Source organism: Nilaparvata lugens, chromosome 9 (genome assembly GCF_014356525.2).
Source record: "Nilaparvata lugens isolate BPH chromosome 9, ASM1435652v1, whole genome shotgun sequence".
NCBI classification, from domain to species: Eukaryota; Metazoa; Arthropoda; class Insecta; order Hemiptera; family Delphacidae; genus Nilaparvata; species Nilaparvata lugens.
This window is the reverse complement of record NC_052512.1, coordinates 2,310,450-2,327,139: the sequence shown is the minus strand read 5'-3', so window position 1 is coordinate 2,327,139 and position 16,690 is coordinate 2,310,450. Positions and strand designations below refer to the sequence as shown.

The 16,690-nt window shown below is 32.8% G+C and overlaps 1 protein-coding gene across 2 annotated transcripts in view; it reads right to left on the bottom strand.

The window, feature by feature from the left end:
- LOC111059985 (tumor necrosis factor alpha-induced protein 8-like protein) overlaps positions 1–8,085 on the bottom strand; it is a 34,596-nt gene extending 26,511 nt beyond the window's left edge. The window contains exons 1-3 of one of the 2 annotated variants that reach the window (XM_039435388.1): positions 7,861–8,085; positions 4,191–4,280; positions 2,243–2,393 (exon numbers count right to left, since the gene is read on the bottom strand). The gene's annotated coding sequence lies outside the window, so the exon portion shown is untranslated. The remainder of the gene's footprint in view (positions 1–2,242; positions 2,394–4,190; positions 4,281–7,860) is intronic. The other variant, XM_039435390.1, reaches the window with a different exon arrangement.
- Positions 8,086–16,690: the final 8,605 nt, after the last annotated feature.

Below are 16,690 nucleotides of genomic sequence, written 5' to 3'. Positions count from 1 at the left end.
AATATTCTTTTCTAAAACATGTACAAAACATTTAGTTAGTAATTTTAGATATGAAGGTTAGTAAAGTTATTAAAGGTAGAATATAATACTTATAACTATATTATAAAAAGATGACAGTAGTTTATCCTATATTCTATTTACAATGAGCTCCTCGGTCTGGTAAATGCCAGTATCATATAACCAATTCCGTACTGCCCTTTTAAATCTATTTATATTTATTCCGTCCTTTGCGATCTGCGGGATTTTATTGTAAATTCTAGGACCTATACTTATAATTTTAACTTATAAATAAATAAATTATTAATAAATTAAACTGCTCTCATATCTTAAAAATAATGATCATAAAAAATTCTGATAAAACTTTTCCATCTTGATAGCTTGATGATATACAAATCGAAAACTTTGAAATATCACCAGTAGAAAATTTATTTTTAGCCTTTGCTCAGCATTAAAGCACTTTCAGCAGTAACCAGCGAGGTAGCCGTAGCCTACAGTGAATGGATAACACACACATTACTATCGATAAGTACAAATTCAGTCAAACTATATATTTAGTGTACATGTTGAATCTGACGCCAAAAATAATTTTAACTTATAAATAAATAAATTATTAATAAATTAAACTGCTCTCATATCTTAAAAAATAATGATCATAAAAAAATTCTGATAAAACTTTTCCATCTTGATAGCTTGATGATATACAAATCGAAAAACTTTAAAAATATCACCAGTAGAAAATTTATTTTTAGCCTTTGCTCAGCATTAAAGCACTTTCAGCAGTAACCAGCGAGGTAGCCGTAGCCTACAGTGAATGGATAAACACACACATTACTATCGATAAGTACAAATTCAGTCAAACTATATATTTAGTGTACATGTTGAATCTGACGCCAAAAAATTCTACGTTCGTTAATTATCAAATTGTATGTACTTAGCCTAAACTTAGCCTGTATACAGCTTGTGAGCAAGTTGAGTTCCATCAAATGGAACATTGGGAATGATAAATTAGTAGTACTTTTCACTGATTCAATAATTGTAAATTAAAAAAAGATGTAAGATGAACATATAATAGATGAGTTAGAAGTGCCTTCCAGAAACGAAAAGAGCCAGTAATGAGGGTAATGAGGCGCAATCAGAGGACAACAGAGTTGTCGAGAGTTGAAGAATGAACCTTTTTGAGCCTTTATTGTACAATACCTACAGTGAACAGGTATCCTTTCCATAACCCTTTTAAATCTGTGGGACTCGGTTGCACAAAAACCTATTAAATTTAAATCATGATCAGATGCCACAAGAAACAAGGCTTAGAAAGCCTCATAGAACGCTTCACTAATTAGTTCTCGTGGAATTGAATCACGTTTTTTTTAAATTGAACAAGTGAAAAAGTAATTATAAAAATATTGTCAAATCCTCAAGAATAAATTTATTTAAAAACCATACTCGAGTTTCAACGCCATACTTGGCATCATCTTCAGTTGAAACTGAGGATTTGAAAAATACAGAATTGGAAGTAAACATATGGCAGGTTTGGTAACATTTCAAAAATACAATATCAGAGTGAGTTATTGTATTTGTATTGAACTCACTATATCTGGTCTAAGGTTTAATCTAATAGAATAATTTATAAGGACTGCAAAATATAGTACGAACAAAAATCGATGTGTGTAGCTAGCCTTACGTAGCACAACACAGCTGTGTAGAATTACTCAGCAGACTACTGTCAAGTCAGTTTGTGGTTAAGAAATACGTGCGTAGAAGTGAAGTGGTGTGGAAGGTTTATTTGACGGTAGAGAGAGTTATGTGGAAAATGGAATCTAAACGCACACTGAAGTGGAATTAATGCGAGAGGATGACGAAAGCTGGATAATTTTAATCACTCCAGTCATCAATGCTTAAGATTGATTAAGGCTCAACTCACACTTAAGCGACTCAGGTCGAGAAGAGACTCGACTCTAGACGAGAGCAAGTGTTTTCAAATGGTGACGTCGCGGAGACTAGAATCGACTGGTCTGAGTGACACCATTTGGAAACACATGCTCTCGTCTAGAGTCGAGTCTCTTCTCGACCTGAGTCGTGTGAGTTGAGCATAACAGTACAATATTAGCAAAACTTTAAAAAAATCCTGTAAGGTAAGAAGTTTTGTACAAAAAATGGAAGAATAAAATGAAATTTCAAGATTGACAATAAATACACTTGAATAAACCAAAAATAAAGGATGCAATATTCATAATAGAAGACTTACCTATGAAATACTAATGAAAAGTGTTCTAAATATTGGTACGCGGATCGTCAACAAAACATCTCAATCGGGCTCATCTAAGAGTTGCTCAGTATTTTTTACTGATTTAAAGCAAAACAAGTCCTGGCTTTCTGATCAAAACGAAATGATTAAACTAAAACACATGATAAAGAATAAAAATTAATTGAAAAAGCAGAAAACAAACAAAACAAAACAATGACACGAGATGAGTAAAACAAAAATTGAATGATTCGAATGATATAGAAACAAATAAATAAATGTAAGTGGTTAAAAACATGACCTAATGACTCATGATTATTCCTGTGAAGTCTATACTGAGGTCCACATTATAATGGCAGTGTTTGATTAGCAATCCTTGTCTATCATTCAATAGAGCGGATAGTGCTATCTCTCTCTCGCTTTGCTCTGTTGCCAGATCAGCTTTCAACAATGTAGAATTGATAATCAATTCACAAAATATTTCATCTTAATTATGAAATTATTAAAAAATGTAATTTCTCGATTAATAAAATATAATTGATTATTTTAAACGAAGATGAACAATTAATATTACATTAATAAATCTGTATCAGCTACCGTCAAGAAAACAAGGCATTGACTGGACATTGATGATCGGCAACGTTGTTCTCCTATCTTTCTCCACTGCCATTATAACATGGACCTCACTATATAAGGTGCAATTCCTTAGCGATTATTCTAAGATTATAGCCCCTCGACGTCTATCATTGTAGTCTATTACTGTGAAGTCTTCAATATCATATCGATGTGCCTATAGAATCTATAGCATCTAATAGTAGCCGCGCGGCAAGAATCGTAGAGTTGTCGTGTCTAAGGATACGTGTCCTCTTATTTACGTAGATAACAAAAACTAAACTAAGTAAACAACTTATTAAAAATCAAACAGTTATCATGTGATTGAATAACATCACATGATATCCAAACAGCCTTTACAATAAAAAATCACATGGAATACAAGGGAGGAAATCTAGAAGAAGACAGAACCTATGGATATGAATTTTATTATACAGAGTGAGTCATATGGGAACGCTTCAATAAGTTGGAGAATGTTGTAGATATAATACTGTAACTTTCAGTATAAGTTATTGGTCAAGTACTCTACCTTGTGACGTACAACTGAATTTCGACCCCTCGTAAGGGGATGACTTAAGGGATTGTAACTCGAATATTTTAAATGTAAACACCCATTGTGTGGTACATCATTTTAAAGGCCTTTTTGAAACAAGGAAGGTGGCATCAATAAAAATTTTCTATGATACTTGCATCCAAAATGGCGGCTGATTGAAGTTTTAGTTTTTACTTGAAACTTCAATCAGCCGCCATTTTGGATACAAGTATAATAGAACATTTTTATTGATGTCAGCTTTCTTGTTTTGATAAGGCCTTTAAAATGATTTACAATTTATTGAAGCGTACCTATACATATGACTCACTCTGTATGTGAATTATGTGAAAAAGCAGCTGGAACATCTTTTCAAGAACCGTTTAATATGACTAATATTTAAAAAAATTACATGACGTTCATGAGGCCATGCATATCAAGCCTCGTCATAGTCGCAAAGAGTAGAGACGGCCAATGATTATCATTAAATTTTTTATGAATTTCTATCAAGAAAGAATCGGTCTGGATGGAAATTGATGAAAAGTCACGTAATGAAAAGCTCCAGCTACCAGTAACTAGCCGTCTCTACTTTCCCTGGCTAAGCTGATTTACAGCCGGATCCGCCTCTGGCGTAAATATTGCACGTAGCTCGTATATGCCAGCCAACAAACGAAGTTGCTTTTTCACTTGACATCTAACCTAACCTAACAATAGCCTACGTTTTGTGACACATATATTATATAGATTTAAAATTGCTATATCAATTTTATAACACTCTGTTACTTATATCTTTTGAAAAGTTAAACTCACAAGGCAGATTGTCTTTGGGCAGAAGCATGTAAATTAACCATGCCTCAGCTTCTGTCCACGTGGTCGACATTTATAACAACAGATATCAATCTGAAAAAACACATAAACTACATGATTATCTAGAAAATAAATTGACACGAATGCAATTTTATAAACCAAGTACCAGCCATGGAATCGGAAGAAGTGATAGAAAAGTTGAAGGAAATATAATCAAACAACAGTGCCAGTAGATTAAAATGTTATTCAACTAATAATTGCAAATAAGCCTAATGTAGAGATTTTACAGTTAAGAAAGCCAGTTTCACCAAAAGTAGAAGTTTTAGTTAATGAAAGAGGTGCACCTCACAGATTTTTTGTTGCAACTAAATAATTTTAGTCATTATATTGATGTACCTAGATGCAGACTTGAAGACTCAGGCCTACTGGCTTTTTAGTGATGTAAATTTTTAAAAAACTGCCTCTAAATGTACGAGATACTCCATCAACTTTTTAGATGAAATTGCCTCAGTAGCTTTGAGAGGTTTGTATACTATTCAAGTCTGTTTCATTCATTTTAATTAATGTGATATACTGTATTTTTATAATTTGACCTGACTTGGATTATTATTATTCATGTGAATGTTTTCTATTCATGTTTGATATGGTCACTGACTTGATTTGACCGATTTACCCCTTTTGACAGCATCACGACGCTACTATGCATAGAAAAAAACATTTTATCAACCTGATTATGCTAGGTATCTAAGACAAACGCCTGGCACGTCGTAATTTTATATTATTGAGAATACAGAAATGAGTCATGCGCATTGTTGGCTTATTTTTTCAACTTCCTCCCACAACCGCAGTCCGCACAAAAAAATTAGGAACCTTCTTAATAGACCATAACTGTAACTGTGATTTGGCTGTTACCAATTGATACCCATTTTATGTGATCACATAATATGGTCTAAATTTATTTTGCTTGCTTACTTCTATGATAATGATCTCTCTGGACTGATTCAGTAATGAAAGATAACTTTTTAGGTAGGCTCCTATAGTGATTCTGTAGTCCGTACAATCCTTAGTGTGTGATCACATCATTGAATGCGTGTATATGCAAGTGCACGTTTGTTTGTACATGATCAAGCTTGCAGATGAGAAACAAAATCTGGGAAGAGAAATAGGAACACTTACACTGAACGCTTGTACTTGCTGGTACGTTCAGTGTAAGCAGCTACATGCAATTGTTACAACGTAGTTCAATGGCACTTTTCAAATTTTGATTTTGGCTCATGCATGGCTCGACTTGCACTTGCAAATATAAGCTTTCAATGTGATCACATGCTTAGTGTGGGATCACATTAGCTGCCTAGCCTATATTATATTCAAGTGCACGCTTGGTTATGCAAGACCAAGATTGGAGGTGAGAAACAAAGACCCGGTTGCACAACAGCCGGTTAAATTTTAACCGTGATTAATTTCACGAGAACTCATAGATACCTTAGATATCTTCTCATCAGAGAAGGTGTTTTTGAAAAGACGGCTAATCTTATTGGTTCTCGTAGAATTAATCACGGTTGAAATTTAACCGGCTGTTGTGCAACCGGCACAAAATCTGGAAGGAGCAGTAAGAGCACTCACAGAGAACGATTGCACTTGCGGGTGTGTTCAGTCAGACAAGACAGACAAAAGATATTTATTTCAAAAAAATGCACTTTACATACAAAGTAATAATCTTATGTACTCATTATCAATATAAAACAAACAAAGAACAAAATCAACCTCATGAATACAGTAAGCCAAGTAAATCTTTAGAAAATGGTCTGCATGGGCAAAAAATGCCTGTGCGCAAACCAGAGTTGCATATTATAAGATTGTTAGAGAGAAAAGGAAAGACTAATTTTGCTGCATTCAGAATCCTATTTAATATTATTATTACGTACAGAGGATTATTGGATAGCTCAAAAAAAAATAATAAAAAGGTTAATTATTGTAATGATGCATACAGATTCCAAGAACAGTAGTCAGGTTGTCACCACCAGCGAATTTATCAATTAAGGTAGGTATAATTTGTTGTGATGATGTTTTCTGAATTGTCCACTCCCAGCTGTATTAAAAATTTCTTCAATTTCAATTTAAATAATGATTTTGAGACGCCCTGAAATACTATGTGGTGTGGGAAGTGACGAGCCAAGTTACGGTACAGAATATGTGAAATATAGAAGGAATTTGTTTGTGTAAGGGATCTCTGGAGGGGTATAGCTGTAATACCAGTGTTAACAGCATACCGCGTTTGATGCATATGTGTAATGGGCCCAAGAATATTCATGTTGGAGAATAAATGTATTAAAATGTTTTTAATGAAGAGCTGTCTTACAGTCAGGACCTCACTCTCCTCAAAGAGAATGTTAGTTGAGAAACGAGGATTTTTTTTTAGAGCTACTTTCAAAATGGCTTTCTGGACAATAAAGAGTGGCTGAAGTACCGTCTTGCAAGCACCACCCCATGCAACTATACCAAACTCCAAAAGGGACTGGACATATGCAAAGTATGCCATTCTAATCTCTCTCTTATCTAGTACATCGCTCATCATTCTAAATGCATATATATATTTTCTAAGTCTTTTTTTTATGTATTCAATGTGAGCAGACCACCTCATCCTATGGTCGAAAAAAAACGCCCAAATACTTGTAGGAAGTGACCATTTCAATACAAGAACACTCACATGTAACACTGAGAAAATCCCCACAGTGTGATAGAGCTACTCATGCATGTTAGAACTCACACCCATAACGCGTTCAATGGCAATTATCAAATTTTGTTTTCCAACTCAGGCATGATTTGACTTGAATTTTTCATATACCGTACGCACTCAATGTGATCACACACTTAGTTTGCAGCACAGGGCTTTATGAACAATGGTATTTCAATATAACAATAGGAGCACATTGCTGCCGTTTTTAAGCAGATTCTTTCAAAAAAACCTAATTTGCGCTCTTTTCAGCTCTTTCTCTCACACTATTAGCAACCAGGCTTTCTTGATTCTGTAAAATCTCTATAAGATTTGCACAAATACAAGGTTTGCACAGACTGTATATTGTAACGCTTGCACAAACTTGACCTATTAACATTTATTATGCCTACATAGGCCTATTAAGATTTAGCAATAACAACCAAATATTAGCCTATAATTAACTTGTCAATAAAATAGAACTCTTGAAGAGTAGCCTGCATAACAAATGAGGTAAAATCACTTAGATAGGTAATTCAATACCGAAACCAATAATATTGGACAATCTTCTTATGAAGTGATAAACATAACCTATTTTTGGACAATTTCTATCCAAATTTGAGAAAGAAAAATGTTGGGCTCTATCAATGCCTCCTGTTCATTTCCCATTCATTCATTCATTGTTAAGAATGATATTGTAGCCTATCTATCAATAAGTAAATAAATACTGTAACAAGTTAATTTTAAGACAATAACGTAGGCTGTTGCGGTTATTGAATAAGATGTCTGTTGAAAAACTCGGACTAATTGATATTTATTGAGTACCGTAACAAATTATAAATTGAAAAAAAACCCAAAATACAATGAATAAAAAAGCAAACTGTCATTATACTACCTGACATTTAGCCTACTTGTAATTTGTAGTTATAATAATGATTACATTACATTAAAGCGTATTACCTGATGAAGAAGAATTGAGGCTCTTAATAATTTAGGATAAGAAATTAATAGTTGGCTATTATTTTTAGAAACAGCTCACTTCCTTTAGTAATTTTGTAATATGTACCTTTCACGTTTCGATAAGTACTAACGATTTTTTGTAGGATTGTAGCCGTTGCTACAACAGAACACAGAAGCAAGCAGGGCAGGGCATACAAATGAGTACTTGAGACTTGCGAGTGAAAGAGAATGATGGAGAGAATGAGAAAGAGTCATTGAACAGGTGTTCAAACTTGTGTAACAAACTGAGACGGCGACAGAATATAGGACTACAACAGTGCAACAAGCTGTGCCGATTGTTATTCCAGCTTATGTTTGTTATTCCAGTAGAAGAAGAATCTTCTACTTTGTGGCACTAGTCACACTACCGCGACTCGAAACGTTTGACTCTAGTCGTGAGTAAGTTTGCTTGTTTTCAAATCTTTCAACTTGTCTTATTCAAAATTTTGAATTTAAGGCTTTTAAAAAAAATGATAAAATTTTGCAATAAAAAACAAAGTGGTCAATTATTATACTATAGTGAGGTCCACCTTATAATGACAGTGGAAAAAGATAGAAGAACAACGTTGCCGAATCTCTGCTAATGCCTTCTATAAACGGTAGCTGATACAGATTTATTTTCTTAATATTTTTCTATAATATAAAATTATGAATAAAATGAGATCATTCGGAACTCTCTATCTTCAATGAGTACTGAGTTATGATTTTTCAAAAATGAGTAAAATTTGAAGAAAAAAATCAATTTTGATTAATTTTAGTTTTTGATCAACAATATCTTCCGTTTGTTACCATTTAGATGTATAGTTCAAAATCCCTCTGGGCGTATTTCCGTGCTCTACAATCTGAGATCAGGTAGAGCGCTCTATCTCATATAGATTTCCAGGTACACCTGACAACAATGTTCGTTGTATTGTGTAAAATACCTAATTTTCAGCTTCAACCATTATCACCAACTACATAGTCTTCACATATTGATATTTCGCACACTGACACAAGTTCATAAGATTATGTTCTATGAGAATCACCCAATAGATGCACTTCATTTAAGTATTTCCTAGTTGAGAGGCACGCTTAAGGACACCTAAAGGATCAAAATTTCAAACACTTATAACTTCTGACACAATGCTCAGATTTCATCGTGCTACACTTCATTCTTCTCGGCTTGTCAAGGCGGTCAAAAATCATGCATCATAAGTCAAATTCGGTCGAAAAGTGGAAGATTTATTGTTGAGTGTACTAAAGCCCATATTCCAATACACAAAAAATGGCCAATTTCTATATTCAAAGCTATGTATCTCGGTAACCCCTTATTATAAAAATCATTACTTGATCTTGAAATGTAGGCCTACAATATTATTTCCTCTCTCACCTGCTGTAAACGATTTATGGAAAAATATTTTCGTAGAATGAGATTTGATTGTTGAAAAAAAAAACCGGAAATTGTAAATATTTTCATCATATCAACGGTTTTGGCAGTTCTATGATGGGAAAGTGATTCAAGATGGATTTTAGGCAACTGAGCTCGTATAGAGAATGAATTTATCTACAATTTGGAATCAATCGTGAGTTCCTATGATGTATTAGACTCGTTTTAGAAACTCTTGATCAACAGTAAAATCACGAAAAAATGTAAAAACTGAAATCGCCATTTTTAAAATCTTCTGTAACTTTCAAATGGTATTAGAATTGAAAGTATTATTTTTATTGGAGTGGGTAGAGGGGGACAATTTTCACATCCTCACTAGATTTTGAAATTTTATCAGAAGTATTTCAAAAGACATGTAGCTAACCATATATATTGATGTTAGATTGGCACCAAGTTGAAGATCAAAATGCATTTTTGCCATACTTATCTGAGAAAGAATAATATTGCTGAGAAACAGAAACAATTATTACCTGCTGCTGCTCGAGCTACACGGTATTGCATTCTATAAACATGACCTAGCCCGTAGCGCCTAGTTCATAACAGACAGATCCTTTGAGCTCAAATAAAAAAATAAAGGCCTAAATTATAAGATTTCAGATGAGCTCTTATAACTTGAAACTCCTTAAATGAGTTCTTTAATTATTTTACTAAATTGCAGCTGTTTTCCATGCATTAAATTAAGCCGTTAAACAGCTGTTTGAAGAAAAAGAAATTTTCATTACAGCATACTATACTGTATGAGACAATAGAGACCATTATATGATTTCTTTACAGTCGAGTATGTTAGGACTCTACTGAGTCCCAATAACATCTGAGTAATTAATATAGGCTACTAACTCAAATAATTAACTCATTTAAGGAGTTTCATAAGTTATAAGAACTCATCTGAAATCTTATATTTTAGGCCTTTATTATTCTATTTGAGCTCGAAGACATGTCTGTTATGAACTAGGCGCTATACAGGCTAGGTCATGTTTATATAATGCAGTAGCTCGAGCAGCAGCAGGTAATGGTTTCTGTTTCTCAGCAACATTATTATTTCTCAGATAAGTATGCAAAAAAAATATTGTACGGTACGTAACTTGCACGGTGTATTTACCGCATTCGTATGATAATTCTGCCCTCAACTACGTTTCAGACAGAAACAATCATACTTATGCGGTAAATTATCGTTACCGGACTTGTTACATAAAGTACTATTGAGTTAGTATATTAATTACTCAGAAGTTATTAGGACTCAGTAGAGTCCTAGCATACTCGACTGTGAAGAGAACAGAAATGATCTCTTTACAGTATAGTATGCTGTAATGAAAATCACATGTTTTCTTATTCCGTTCTGCAAACAGCTGTTTACCGGCTTGATCTAATGCATGAAAAACAGCTGCAATTGAGTAAGTATGACAAAAAATATTGTACATAACTTGTACGGTAATGTAATTACCGCATTCGCATGATAATTCTGCCCTCAACTACGTTTCGGGCAGAAACAATCATACTTATGCGGTAAATTATCGTTACCGGACTTGTTATGTAAAGTACTATTATCGCGGAAAAAGTGATTGGGCACTGCTACTTCAATCAGAGCTATTCCTGAGAATATTATATTATTATTTATTTTCCAATCACTTGATAATGGCATTATTATAACCGAAAAATGTCGTGTTGAATAATTTCAAAAAGGGTAATCAGATTTATAAATATTAGAATATGAATATAAGAAAAAATATTTTTATTTCTATTCCTGGGAGTATAAATAATTTTTATGTTTCATAAAACAAACTTTTATGACGGGAGTTCTATCAATAATAATTGATCCTATTCTATCAAGACTAATTTTGTTTGTATATCTGACAGATCTCGTGAACAACTTAAACAATTTTGATGAAATTTTTATTATTCAGTATGATTAGGAGGGTATTTTTAAAACTTCAGAAGTGTCCGTTGTGGAATCTGTGTGCAAAGAATGAGGAAATTCGGCCAGAATTTAACTTGACGAAAGAAAGGGGTTATTTATTAAAACGGCCAAATAGCTGTTGTTGCTTTTCCTAATGTAAAAATATCTTCCATAGAAGTTAGGCGCTTTTCCCATGAATCAATTATTTCCAAACATTAGTTGTGTTACCAAAGAAAATAGAAGGTAGCTTTCAATAAAAATATTGGAGAATATGCATAACAGTTCGTTGATATTCACTTGAAACTGTCAGTATACCTCATTAACAGCATCAATGCTCCCCCATTCAAATAATGCTGACACATTGATGTGAATCTTATTACTATAATTTGTTTACATTAGATCAGATGATAGCTACTGTTCCGATTTCAAAATTATGATTGCCATTTTTGCTTTTTATGCCAGCTGTTATTAGTTTCGATTTCAATCATGTTTGACATTTTGCGCTTTGTATACCCGTTGTTATTATTATGTGAAATAAGCTCTCATTAAATGAAATCATAATCAATAGAGTCAATTATACTAAGCGAACAATTTCTGTTTAAATATGTGTGTTTGCGGATATGTAAGTATGTCTGACGGATCTCGAAAACGCCTCTAACATTTTTTTATTAAATCAGAAATAGAGTACGTTTGCGATAAAAAAAAATATTTTGGAACAGGGTTTCCATACTCTGTTGAAAACGTGAGAAAGAAAGTGTGAGCAAGTGAAAAAGATTGTAATAGCTGTAGTTGAGTTACCAAATTTAGCGAACTTATTTTAATACATTGCAGTGTTCATGGAACATCTGGAAGAATAGGTACAGTAGAAAGTGACCGGATGATAGCAAAATAAATTTAAAATCGATCTTTCAAAACATATATGGTAGTGTTTATTGTGAGGTGATAGAAATGCGACTAATTTCTTCAGCTTGAACTTTTGTAATCATTCAATCAGGTACTTAGTGCCGGTTGCAAAAAAGCCGGATTATTATCAATCCTGATAAATTCCAGTAGATCCATCTTTCTGAAATGGTCTTCTCTGATTTCATTCTCAAAATTGAATTAAAACGGATTTACTTGCCAGAGTGCCATTAATATACAATGCAACTTTATGAAAACACTCGTAATAAATTAATATAATGCTTTTAGAAAAATGAATACTTCATTAATTATGATGTTAACTTTTATGATATTTTTCGTTTGGTTTGCAAAATCAAATATAATTTTTTATATAGTAGCTCGACTAGTATTATTGGAAACTTGTGCGCTAGCCAACATTTTTAATATTAATTTCATGGAAAAGAAAAACTTTCTTCTTTGTCTATTAAGATTTCTATCTTAAAAATTTACTAAATTATTCGAAAGCCTTAATGACATAAGAAAACAGAGTCTGAAAAATATAAAATTATAAAATGTCATAAACTCAATATGAACATAATCTTAAAATTTCATTCCAATTTAAAGGCTATCTTCCTGACTTTCAGCAATACTCTACGATAATATATCTCCAGAAACAATAACTCAAATGTAACGTAACTGAAAACTTTCTATACTTCTTTAGAAAAAATTTATAACTATCTTCCATCACTAATAAAATCAAAAGGATTATTCTCAATCAATATTATTAACTTGAAAAATAACAGGCTTTGTTGATAAAATCTTTTGATTGAAGTTTCACTTAATTAATTTCCCTAAATTATATTTTAACCTTAGTTTACGTACCTTAGCGGTTATTTGAAGAAACAATATTATTCGTACATGATGAAGAAACACAATTAAACCTTTCAGGACATGGCACTACTAGAAAATTTAAACATTAATAAAAATAAAACTAGCTCCTACATTAACTAATTAAATACTTGTAAACCTGCCCAAATGGGGGAAACATAATGACTACATCTTTACTCTCGTAGTGCTCCTAGCAAAGTGTCCTCCGAAACGTAATCTGGTCTCGCGGTTGGGGAATCCCCCCACTACTGTATTTAGAAACAGGTCTCCCATTGGGCGAAAGGAATCAATTTGACCAATCGTCGCGTGGCTTCTAGAGCCTTTGGACCAAATAGTAACTGCAAAATCAGTAGTTTGTTATAATTTCAATGCTTGCTGTTTTCCAACTTATCGCACTTTATGTCGCGACAAGAAGGCTAAGTTTTAGAGATAATTCCATAATCTACATTCCTCGACGACTCGGAGCCACAATTTTTAAATATCTATCATGGGAAACTCGAAGTCATGGCCGTTCATAATAGAGAGAGAAAATAATTTATTTCGCTAACTCACTTACAATAATGGCTCTAGTCTATTGCGTATTAAATGTACTATTATAAGAGGTGCCTATCTGTTGCAACAGTACCTATCATTAGGACGAACTTCGTGGTGTGAGTCATTCTATTCGCGTTTACTTCTTCTGGCTTTAGAACTGCTTCACGTGTCAAGAGTATAGAGATTATAACTCAAATAATTAACTCATTTAAGGAGTTTCATAAGTTATAAGAACTCATCTGAAATCTTATATTTTAGGCCTTTATTATTCTATTTGAGCTCGAAGACATGTCTGTTATGAACTAGGCGCTATACAGGCTAGGTCATGTTTATATAATGCAGTAGCTCGAGCAGCAGCAGGTAATGGTTTCTGTTTCTCAGCAACATTATTATTTCTCAGATAAGTATGCAAAAAAAATATTGTACGGTACGTAACTTGCACGGTGTATTTACCGCATTCGTATGATAATTCTGCCCTCAACTACGTTTCAGACAGAAACAATCATACTTATGCGGTAAATTATCGTTACCGGACTTGTTACATAAAGTACTATTGAGTTAGTATATTAATTACTCAGAAGTTATTAGGACTCAGTAGAGTCCTAGCATACTCGACTGTGAAGAGAACAGAAATGATCTCTTTACAGTATAGTATGCTGTAATGAAAATCACATGTTTTCTTATTCCGTTCTGCAAACAGCTGTTTACCGGCTTGATCTAATGCATGAAAAACAGCTGCAATTGAGTAAGTATGACAAAAAATATTGTACATAACTTGTACGGTAATGTAATTACCGCATTCGCATGATAATTCTGCCCTCAACTACGTTTCGGGCAGAAACAATCATACTTATGCGGTAAATTATCGTTACCGGACTTGTTATGTAAAGTACTATTATCGCGGAAAAAGTGATTGGGCACTGCTACTTCAATCAGAGCTATTCCTGAGAATATTATATTATTATTTATTTTCCAATCACTTGATAATGGCATTATTTATAGCCGAAAATTGTCGTGTTGAATAATTTCAAAAAGGGTAATCAGATTTATAAATATTAGAATATGAATATAAGAAAAAATATTTTTATTTCTATTCCTGGGAGTATAAATAATTTTTATGTTTCATAAAACAAACTTTTATGACGGGAGTTCTATCAATAATAATTGATCCTATTCTATCAAGACTAATTTTGTTTGTATATCTGACAGATCTCGTGAACAACTTAAACAATTTTGATGAAATTTTTATTATTCAGTATGATTAGGAGGGTATTTTTAAAACTTCAGAAGTGTCCGTTGTGGAATCTGTGTGCAAAGAATGAGGAAATTCGGCCAGAATTTAACTTGACGAAAGAAAGGGGTTATTTATTAAAACGGCCAAATAGCTGTTGTTGCTTTTCCTAATGTAAAAATATCTTCCATAGAAGTTAGGCGCTTTTCCCATGAATCAATTATTCCAAACATTAGTTGTGTTACCAAAGAAAATAGAAGGTAGCTTTCAATAAAAATATTGGAGAATATGCATAACAGTTCGTTGATATTCACTTGAAACTGTCAGTATACCTCATTAACAGCATCAATGCTCCCCCATTCAAATAATGCTGACACATTGATGTGAATCTTATTACTATAATTTGTTTACATTAGATCAGATGATAGCTACTGTTCCGATTTCAAAATTATGATTGCCATTTTTGCTTTTTATGCCAGCTGTTATTAGTTTCGATTTCAATCATGTTTGACATTTTGCGCTTTGTATACCCGTTGTTATTATTATGTGAAATAAGCTCTCATTAAATGAAATCATAATCAATAGAGTCAATTATACTAAGCGAACAATTTCTGTTTAAATATGTGTGTTTGCGGATATGTAAGTATGTCTGACGGATCTCGAAAACGCCTCTAACATTTTTTTATTAAATCAGAAATAGAGTACGTTTGCGATAAAAAAATATTTTGGAACAGGGTTTCCATACTCTGTTGAAAACGTGAGAAAGAAAGTGTGAGCAAGTGAAAAAGATTGTAATAGCTGTAGTTGAGTTACCAAATTTAGCGAACTTATTTTAATACATTGCAGTGTTCATGGAACATCTGGAAGAATAGGTACAGTAGAAAGTGACCGGATGATAGCAAAATAAATTTAAAATCGATCTTTCAAAACATATATGGTAGTGTTTATTGTGAGGTGATAGAAATGCGACTAATTTCTTCAGCTTGAACTTTTGTAATCATTCAATCAGGTACTTAGTGCCGGTTGCAAAAAAGCCGGATTATTATCAATCCTGATAAATTCCAGTAGATCCATCTTTCTGAAATGGTCTTCTCTGATTTGATTCACGTGAAATTAATCAAGATTAAAATTCAACCGGCTTTTGTGCAACCGGGCCTTTATGAGAGGAATTTTTGCATTCCTCTGGGAATTAATCTCAATCTACTGTGATTAGATAGAACATTTCTGTATGAACTATGAATGATATTATAATTTCTTCGTTTGTAATAAATATTTTATGTCATTGTACTCCAGAACGAAGCTCGGTCACTGATATTGATGTCATTACATGACTCAAGACAAATCTATTGATATTTATATTAATGAATCACATGTAAATACTCAAGTTCTTAATTTAGATAGAAATTAAATTAAGTTATATGTTAATTTACATTAAAATCTTCATCCGTAAGCTTTTGGTTTCAAGCTAAGATTAAAGAAAGAAATCATATAATGGTAGTCAATAATCAAAGTGATTGAATAAACTCTATTCAGAATCATTCAAATTAACATTAAAATGTCCACTTAAAAATTCCTACTTTAATATTTATGGTACCTAGTAAAGATTAGGACATGAGAAATCAGCCACATTAAATGTTAGACTAATTATTATGAATGGACTCTTATATATTATAAATGGACTTCCATGGAAGAAAGAATCATTGGATTGGCTGCTTTTACACTTCTGAATAAGTGAAAGGAAGAGTAAAGCTGCGTTTACACTAAAGCTAAGAATCATTAAATCTAATAGAATCCATAAGGATTAAGTTATCAACATTTTGTCAATAACTTCGGTGTAAACCAGCTCAAGCGATACAGTAGGCTATGCCAGAAATTCCAGAATAAGCAAGAGATCCATGGATACCAGAGTCAAACAATTCCAAATAAACTTGATTTGAAT